Here is an 8,091-nt window from a genome sequence, read left to right as displayed (position 1 = left end):
TTATCTTGTATTTGATTATGTTTATCTACAGCTAGTTACACGAATTCAGATATGGAGCTTTAATAAGTTGTACGTACACACAATCTACTTGCAATCTTGAGTTTTAAGTAATATGCATTAATAAACAGTACGTTACGTATAAAAAATGGTTTTTAAGAGTTTTTGACAAATGTTTTATAATATAGTGTATATATATATATATATATATATATATATATTATATGTGTGTGTAAATGATATAGAAAAATTAATGTAATTTTTATTAAAAATAAAATTTAAAATATCATGTTTGAATTAAGAGTCGTTTACCAAACAGATAAACGCTTAGCAGCAAGAGAAATTACTCAAACTTAATTTATCACGTAACATTTTTTGTCATCAAAAAGTATTGTTAGTAAGTGTCTTAAACTCGGTAAACGCTTATTAGGTAAGAGTTTTTTTCTTTACTTACCGGGTAAGACTCTTGGTCTTTATTATGTCTCTTGCTGAGTAATATTTTCTGATCCTTCTCATACTCAATCAATAAAGTAAATAATACCGATAAATGCTTACCCGATAAACCTTTAGTAAACAAAAACTAAGTAAAAATTACAAGCAATGGTGCATAAAGACTCACTAAAAAGTTAAAGTAAACATTTGGTATTATTTGTTTAGTTTAGACAATGTAGATTTAGAAATATATTTTATTTTCATTTTAAAAATTAAAGTGTTCTTTTTATAAAAGATAACGACGGAGTTTTCTTGTTATGATTTAATAGTTATCTAAAGGGTCGTTTACTAAACACATATCCGGTAAACGCTTACTAGTAAAATTTAACACTATCATTTACTTACTGGGTAAGATTTTAGTCCACCAAAACGATATCATATGCAATAATTTACCCAGTAAGTGATTACCATGGTAAGAGTCATCGCTTTCACTTACCGGGTAAGACTCTTAGTCTTTGTCTTGTTTTTACTGGGTAAGATTCTTGGTCCTTACCATATTCATCCGGTAAGATAATGTGACTTAGTGTTCACTTACCCAAGTAAACGTTTGGTAAACGGCCCTTAAGTATCTAAATATTTTTTGTCATTTGGTTATCAGCTAGTTTTATAGAGTTTAAAAAAACTTCAAGTCCCTATGCATGTATACTATACTAGTTACTTGTAACTTGAAATTTTATGATGATACGAAGTAATATCTGATATACAAAACGTGTTATACCTAATTTTTCAGATAAAATATTCAGATAATCAGAACCATCTTTATACTTTTTATTTTGAAGAGAAAAGGACCACTAACGGGATTCGTCATTGCCATAAAACCATCTTTATACTTATTCTTTCAGTTGTATTTAATTCATTATTGAAATAAAAAAAGTACACCTTTTTATTTTGTGACAAGCAACCAACCAAGTAGTGCATGTCTCCAACTCTAACTCAACTTCTATCCTGCCTCCACAGTCTTTTCTAATTAAAAAACCATTCTTTATTTATTATTATTTTTATTAACCTGGATATCCAATCTGTTATACGAGCCGACTAATCTCAGGGCGACCACTTGTTTTGCAGATAACTCGGAGTCACCGTATTTGAACATCCGTAGCCACAAGGGAATTTTGTATTCCTCCTTGAATTTGAACATGGGACCTCCTGATACTAAGCCATTCTTTATTATTAATATGGAATGTGAATCTTGTTAAGAGATTTAAAAGACCATGACTAGATTTCTTGTAAAAGAGATTAGAAAAAAGCATCTCAATAATTAATTAAATATTAGTTTGATATAATTAATTAAGTATTAAGAAAGCAAGATAAACATGGGTTGGTATGCGTACTGTCATTAAATAAGCAACAAGTGCGAGTTAACAGTTGAGTATGACACGAATTCCTGTCATGGAAATGATTCACGATCCAAGAAAAGAATTTTATGATGACTTGAACCACGAGAAATACGAGGTTTAGTCATGTGTTAATTCTAAAACAATTTTTCAAAATGTTCGATATCTTTTTTGATATTAGGAATAATTGTAATCCAACTTACAAGCAGTGTCTGCTTAACAAATACGATACCCTTTTGGAGAGCATGGACTTAGGAATGGAATTCATCACGTAAATCGTATCGTCACATCACTTGCCCATCAAATTACTTCAAATGGCGTATTGCAATTTAATTTTTAAATTGCAAGAGGTAACGTCATGTGTAATGTGACCTAACTAGATCCGATAAACATTCCAATTCCAAGGTATTCAAGTAGCATTTTTCACGTTCGTAAATATGTACGTGTTGGTGTTGAATCTGTAGACGTCCGTTTCTTGTGACTAAATAAATTCAAAGTTGGAATGTAAAAAACAAAGTTTGATTAGTTAAATGAAACTTAAATATTAATTAAGGTGAAGGGGGTAGCAAAACTTTTAGAGTTGCAAGTTGGTCACATGACTCACGAGGGATAAAAGCATCATCACACAAAAGCATCTCACCCTTTGATTTCAAGTCAATTGAGGGTCGCATTTGTATACCAAAAGAGTGTCTCTCTCTCTCTATATATATACGTACACATTTGGGATCACGTGAGATCAGTCTATTTTCGTGGGATCCGTGAGACCACTTTTTTACACTTGATACATTACAGCAAAACATAGTGAAGGTAACCTTTACCGTGTTTTCTCTGTGAAGGTTCGGATTTTTTACCTTCGCGGTGAGAGCGACTTTGGGAGTAGGAACGAATGCATTTCTTGGGGAGTAGAAATAACATTATGGACATGCCAACCTCAATCCAGACAACCTACTAAAAGATGTTAAGGGATCAGTGAATTGGTTCTTCTAAAGACATAGATTAGTGATTGATTTAAAACTCTATGCAAAGAACCTTTCGAGTTCATAACTTAAAACTGAATATGGGAAAACCTAGCATGAAAACAAAAGAGAGCAGATGTTAAATCTTCTATTCTCTTTGATTTCTACTTTATTTTTTTAAGTATATAAAATTTATATACGACAAATAGAATAAAAACTCACACACCCTTTTTACCTTTGGTGAGGTTTGAACCCTTAACCTCCTAGGAGGCCAAAGATTCATATACTGCTAGGCCAAAGCCCTTTGGTTTCGATTTTTACCCTTCTTCACTTCGATTCTCCATTTTCTCAGTAGGGAAGCCATGAAGTAGGGAGGAGCATTGGAGGACAGAGGATAGGCAGGACGGATGTAGGACGGAGGAGGGAGGCAGTGATGGTTTCAATTGTTTGACAGGGGGCCTTTGAACAAAACCCTAAATAGCCAAAACGTGAATTGACACCTTGAGAACGTAAATTGTCTCCTTCACTGAATCGACACCTTGAGAATGTAAACTATTAGACTGACGATCAATAATCTCTTGAGAATATAAACAAAGCTAGTAGAACTTGTACACGAAGCTTAAAATGTTGTAATTAAGAGATTTCAAGTTTTTGTGCATAAAATAGTGGTACTATGTGCAACAAAACTTGTTTTTTTAAGAATTTGTGCATAAAAAAAAAACTATACCTTATGCATTTTGGATTGTTTTTAGAACTTTGTTAAATATACTATAGAGAGAGAGAGAGAGAGAGAGAGTTGGGTTCCAGTGAGAAGCGTAAGAATAGATCTCCATCACTGGATCAATTGTAATTGAATGTCAATACTAATGAGATGCACCGAATCAATTTGCTTCTAAAGATCAATTCATGGGTGGCCTTGAGAATAAAAGTGATCAAGGGTTCATATCTTTTTTCATACGATCCTCACTATAACTTCTCTTCTCACACAATCATTCGCCTATATATATAGGGCTGGTTCACATGAGACCAGTTTATTTTCATAAAACCCGTGAGACTATGTTTTTACATTTGAACTTTACAGCAAAAAATTGTAAAGGTAAAAATCTTCATAGCAAAAACACTAAAGATTTGTGAAGTTTCAAGTGTAAAAAAGTGGTCTCACGGGTTTCACAAGAACAGTTTGGTCCCACATGTTCTCAAGTTTATATATATATAAGGTTGAGTTTACGTGAAGTCATCTTGTTTTTGTGAGACCATATTTTTACATTTCAGACTTCATAACAAAACATTGTGAAGGTAAAACAAATCTGAACCTTCAAAGCAAAATCACTATGAAGGTTATCTTTATAGTGTATTGCTTTGAAGTGCCAATTATAAAAAGGTGGTCTATGTGTCTCACGATATATATATATATATATATATATATATATATATATATATATATATATATATGTATATATATATATATATACACTCTTTTAGTTGTTTATTTATAAAAGTGCTTTTAGTTGTGTATTATGGACTCTCTGGATTCAGCTTTATGTAAGTTTGACTTGAAATTTGAATCTTTTTGGGGTAATATTAATTAAAATTGACGCATTAAATCTGAAATCTTAAAAAATGAAGGTTGCACGTAAATTAGTTTTGAAACTACTTCCTGTTTTGTTTTCTATGTGCCAATTGATTTCACCTTTATTTATTGATTTTGTGATTGGGCTTATCATGACACACAGTCCAACATCACAATTGCCACTTCTTAGGCCCACACTTACCAACAACGGATTTCAATCATTTATTCCATCTTAGATTTTGTAATTCCATATAATTCAATCAACATTTCACATCTAATCTAATCTAATCCAATTTAATAAATAATCGGATTGAATCGGTTTCATCTGTTGGATATCAATATTATTTATTTAAAATTGTCCATCCAATAACCTTCAACAATTAATCATACAACCACCAATAAATACCGTAAAATACTGATAATTATATATCATTATGAATTGGATGGGTAATGGATTGAATCCGTTCGGTTTTATTGCTATTAGATTGTCATCTCAAAACTAACCGATTTAATTTGGATATTGAAATTTTGAATCTGATCCTATTACAATTGAATATCAAATTAATGTCGGTCAGTTTATTTTGATCGAATGACTTTCTGCACACCCTTACTTTTACTGTCGCTCTACAATTTTGAAATTTTAATTTTAATTATTTAAAAAATACATCAAATACAATTTATTTATTAATTATCTATAAAATAGATTATATTATCTGTAATTTTTATTAGTATTCAGAACGTAAATTTTATGTATATATTTTAATACAGATGTTCAATTTTAATAATCAATATAAATGCTACTAAAGTTTGTTAATATTAAAGTATTAAAATTGATGTAATAAATTATAGTTTAAAGTTTTTTTTTAATTTGATAAAAATGAAATAATTATTTAAATATATAATTTGATAGTCAAAATAGCATTGTTAAATTATTAATGCATAACTAAAAATATAAAAAAAATTATAAGTTAAAATAAAGAGAAATAGCTCAAATGATCATTTTTCACGTTTAAATTGACCTTCTAACCACTTCTATTTTAGGATGACTCAAATGTCACTACATCCGTAATACTCAGATCCGTAATAGCTAAAAGACAAAAAAAGTATCAAATTCAACCAGTTTATCATCGTAATTGCAGGCCTGCTCATTGCCGTCACAATTACATATTTGACCGTCATAATTGTATATTTGTGTTGAATTTACATAATCACCATCAAACTCAACAAAAGAAGAGAGAGGGCGAAGCATGATATAAAACCAATAAGGATATGTAACATCAGAATCACATAATCCAAGAAAAAACATGCAAATTAGTTATAAAAAAAGTCCTGGTGATTGCATTGCATTGCATTGCATTGCATATTGTAAGTAATACAGATATGAAAATCAAAAACCCTAAATCTAATAAAAACTAAGAAAAAACCTAAATCCTAAATCTCAAAGAACTAATACGGATCAAAATCAGAAGCAGATGAGGGTGGCTTCAAAACCCACGACATCCGCCACTGAGTACAAGTAGATTCAGTCATCGAGGCTTCCTCAAAACCTTAGCATCGAGGCTTCCAACATTGGGCTTCCTCAAACCCGTTAATCCCTGAAGCAGAAGTGTATGGACAGTGACGAATGTAGAAAAATATATTGTAGGGGGCATATGATATAAGATAAAATATTCCAAAAAAAAATTTTATCGGCTGGATCCCAAGGAAGATCGTTCAAATCAATTTCGTAGGGCATCGAAAGAATAGAGCTCAATTCAAGTGTTGATGCTTCCCTTTTAAAAAAAATTTCCACTTTTTCTAGCAATAGTAATAACAAGATAAAAATTAATGGTTTATCTTTATCAATAGTAACATTTCCATTTGCCTACGAAATTGCAAAATTAACCTAACATTTCCATTTGTCTACAAATTGCAAAATTAACCTAACATTTCCATTTATCTACAAAATTGCAAAATTAACCTAACATAAGCATTCACCAAATCACCAATTGTGAAGCAAACAACAAAATCAAAGTCATTAAAAATTAAATAATGGAAATCAAAACTTTAGCTTTTTACCCAAATTGGAGTAGCCGCAGGAAGCAAACAGTAGGCAGTGCACGGTCACGGTGAACTGTTGTCCAGGAAGCAAGGAAGAAGCAGGAAGAGGGAAGAGGGAGGGAGCAGCCGAGCAGTAGTTGTAGCGATGTGCAAGAAGGCGAAAGCAGGAACCAGAAAGAAGCAGTGGCGATGTACAGCCAGGCGCCAGCAGCCATGGAACTTGGATGAAGGTGAAATCGTGGCCTCGTGGGATGGACTGGTGGAACTTGGAAATGGAAGGCTAAATGAATTATGAACTTGGTAATGGAGTCTCATGATTATTTTATTGGGGCCCAATCATATAAAGGTAAAAATTATAAGTAAATTAAAAATTTATGAGCGTTCTAGACATTATTTTGTTGGGGGACGAGGACCCCAACCACTTCTACATGCATCCGCCACTGTGTATGGAAACGATGAAATCAAGTGTAACGGTTTGACTGGGTGTTTGAGGCGTCGTCGATATCCATGTTGTTTGGTGGTACTCCGATCTACGAGTGGTTCTGGAGATGGGATTGAGCAAAGAAAAAAAGAAGAAGAGGTGATGTGGGTGGAGAGATCGAAATTGATAATTACGGATCCAGCTACGGATCCTAAAAAGTTCAAGTTTTCATCTATGTCCTAAAAAAATACGGACCTAAAACTATTTTAGTGAACATTGTAAAAAATGGCTAACAGATGAGTTTACGGGACACTTCTCAAAATATTTTTATAAAATAACTAATACGACATTTTATTTAAAACTCATTCTAAAACACTTGTTGAAATGTCAAAAAAACGTCTTATAAACCTATTGTAACTTTTTTAGATAGGACGTTTTATACTATGATCAATAAACTTAAGTTTTATGAATTATTTCATTCGTCAAATTATGTTAATACTAACTTGCCAACCCACTCCAACCCGCCTCAACCCGCAAAGGTTGGGTTGGGTTGAGATTTTTCCAAACCGCCATAATTGGGTTGGGTTGTAAAATTGTTGTAAACCACCCAACCCAACCCAACCCACGTACACCCCTACAATCCGTAACATAAATTAAACCATGATGATACTAAATGTAATTATTTTGTCTGGGGACCTAATCCAAAATTTTCAATAACCACAGGGACGAAATCTGTAATTTACTTTATACATAATTTAAAAAACAAATTATAAATAATCAAATTACTTTTTTATTAATTGAATATTATATAATAAATGTTTTAAACGTATTTAAAAATATTAGAAGGAGACTTGCGCAATGCAGCGAGATATCTTAATTTTAATGTTTCATTTTATTCACTTTCTTTGTGTATATAATACGATTTTATGTGGTTTTAGAAAACGATAATATTTTTATTTTCTTAATGAAATATAAATTTGAAAAAAAAAGTATCGATTTAGAATTAAATTAAGTATTTAAAAGTTCTCGTTTTTCATGTAATTTCTTTAATTTAATTTTTTTATTATAATTTAATTTAGATTTAATAACAAAATTATTTATTTTTGTTTAATAATATAATCTATACTATTTTATAAAACATTTGGCTAAAACTCTTAAAAACTCTTAAACTCGTTCATCCCTAAACGATTTTATTCCTATCCAATTTCATCCTATATCTGAATTTGTGTAACTAACTGCAGATAAACACAATAAAATACATGATAAACATCTCATTTTAAA

This window comes from Cynara cardunculus (genome assembly GCF_001531365.2).
Source record: "Cynara cardunculus var. scolymus isolate 2C chromosome LG 1, CcrdV1, whole genome shotgun sequence".
Classification (NCBI taxonomy): Eukaryota; Viridiplantae; Streptophyta; class Magnoliopsida; order Asterales; family Asteraceae; genus Cynara; species Cynara cardunculus.
The sequence above is the reverse complement of the archived record's forward strand: the minus strand, read 5'-3'. Positions refer to the sequence as shown.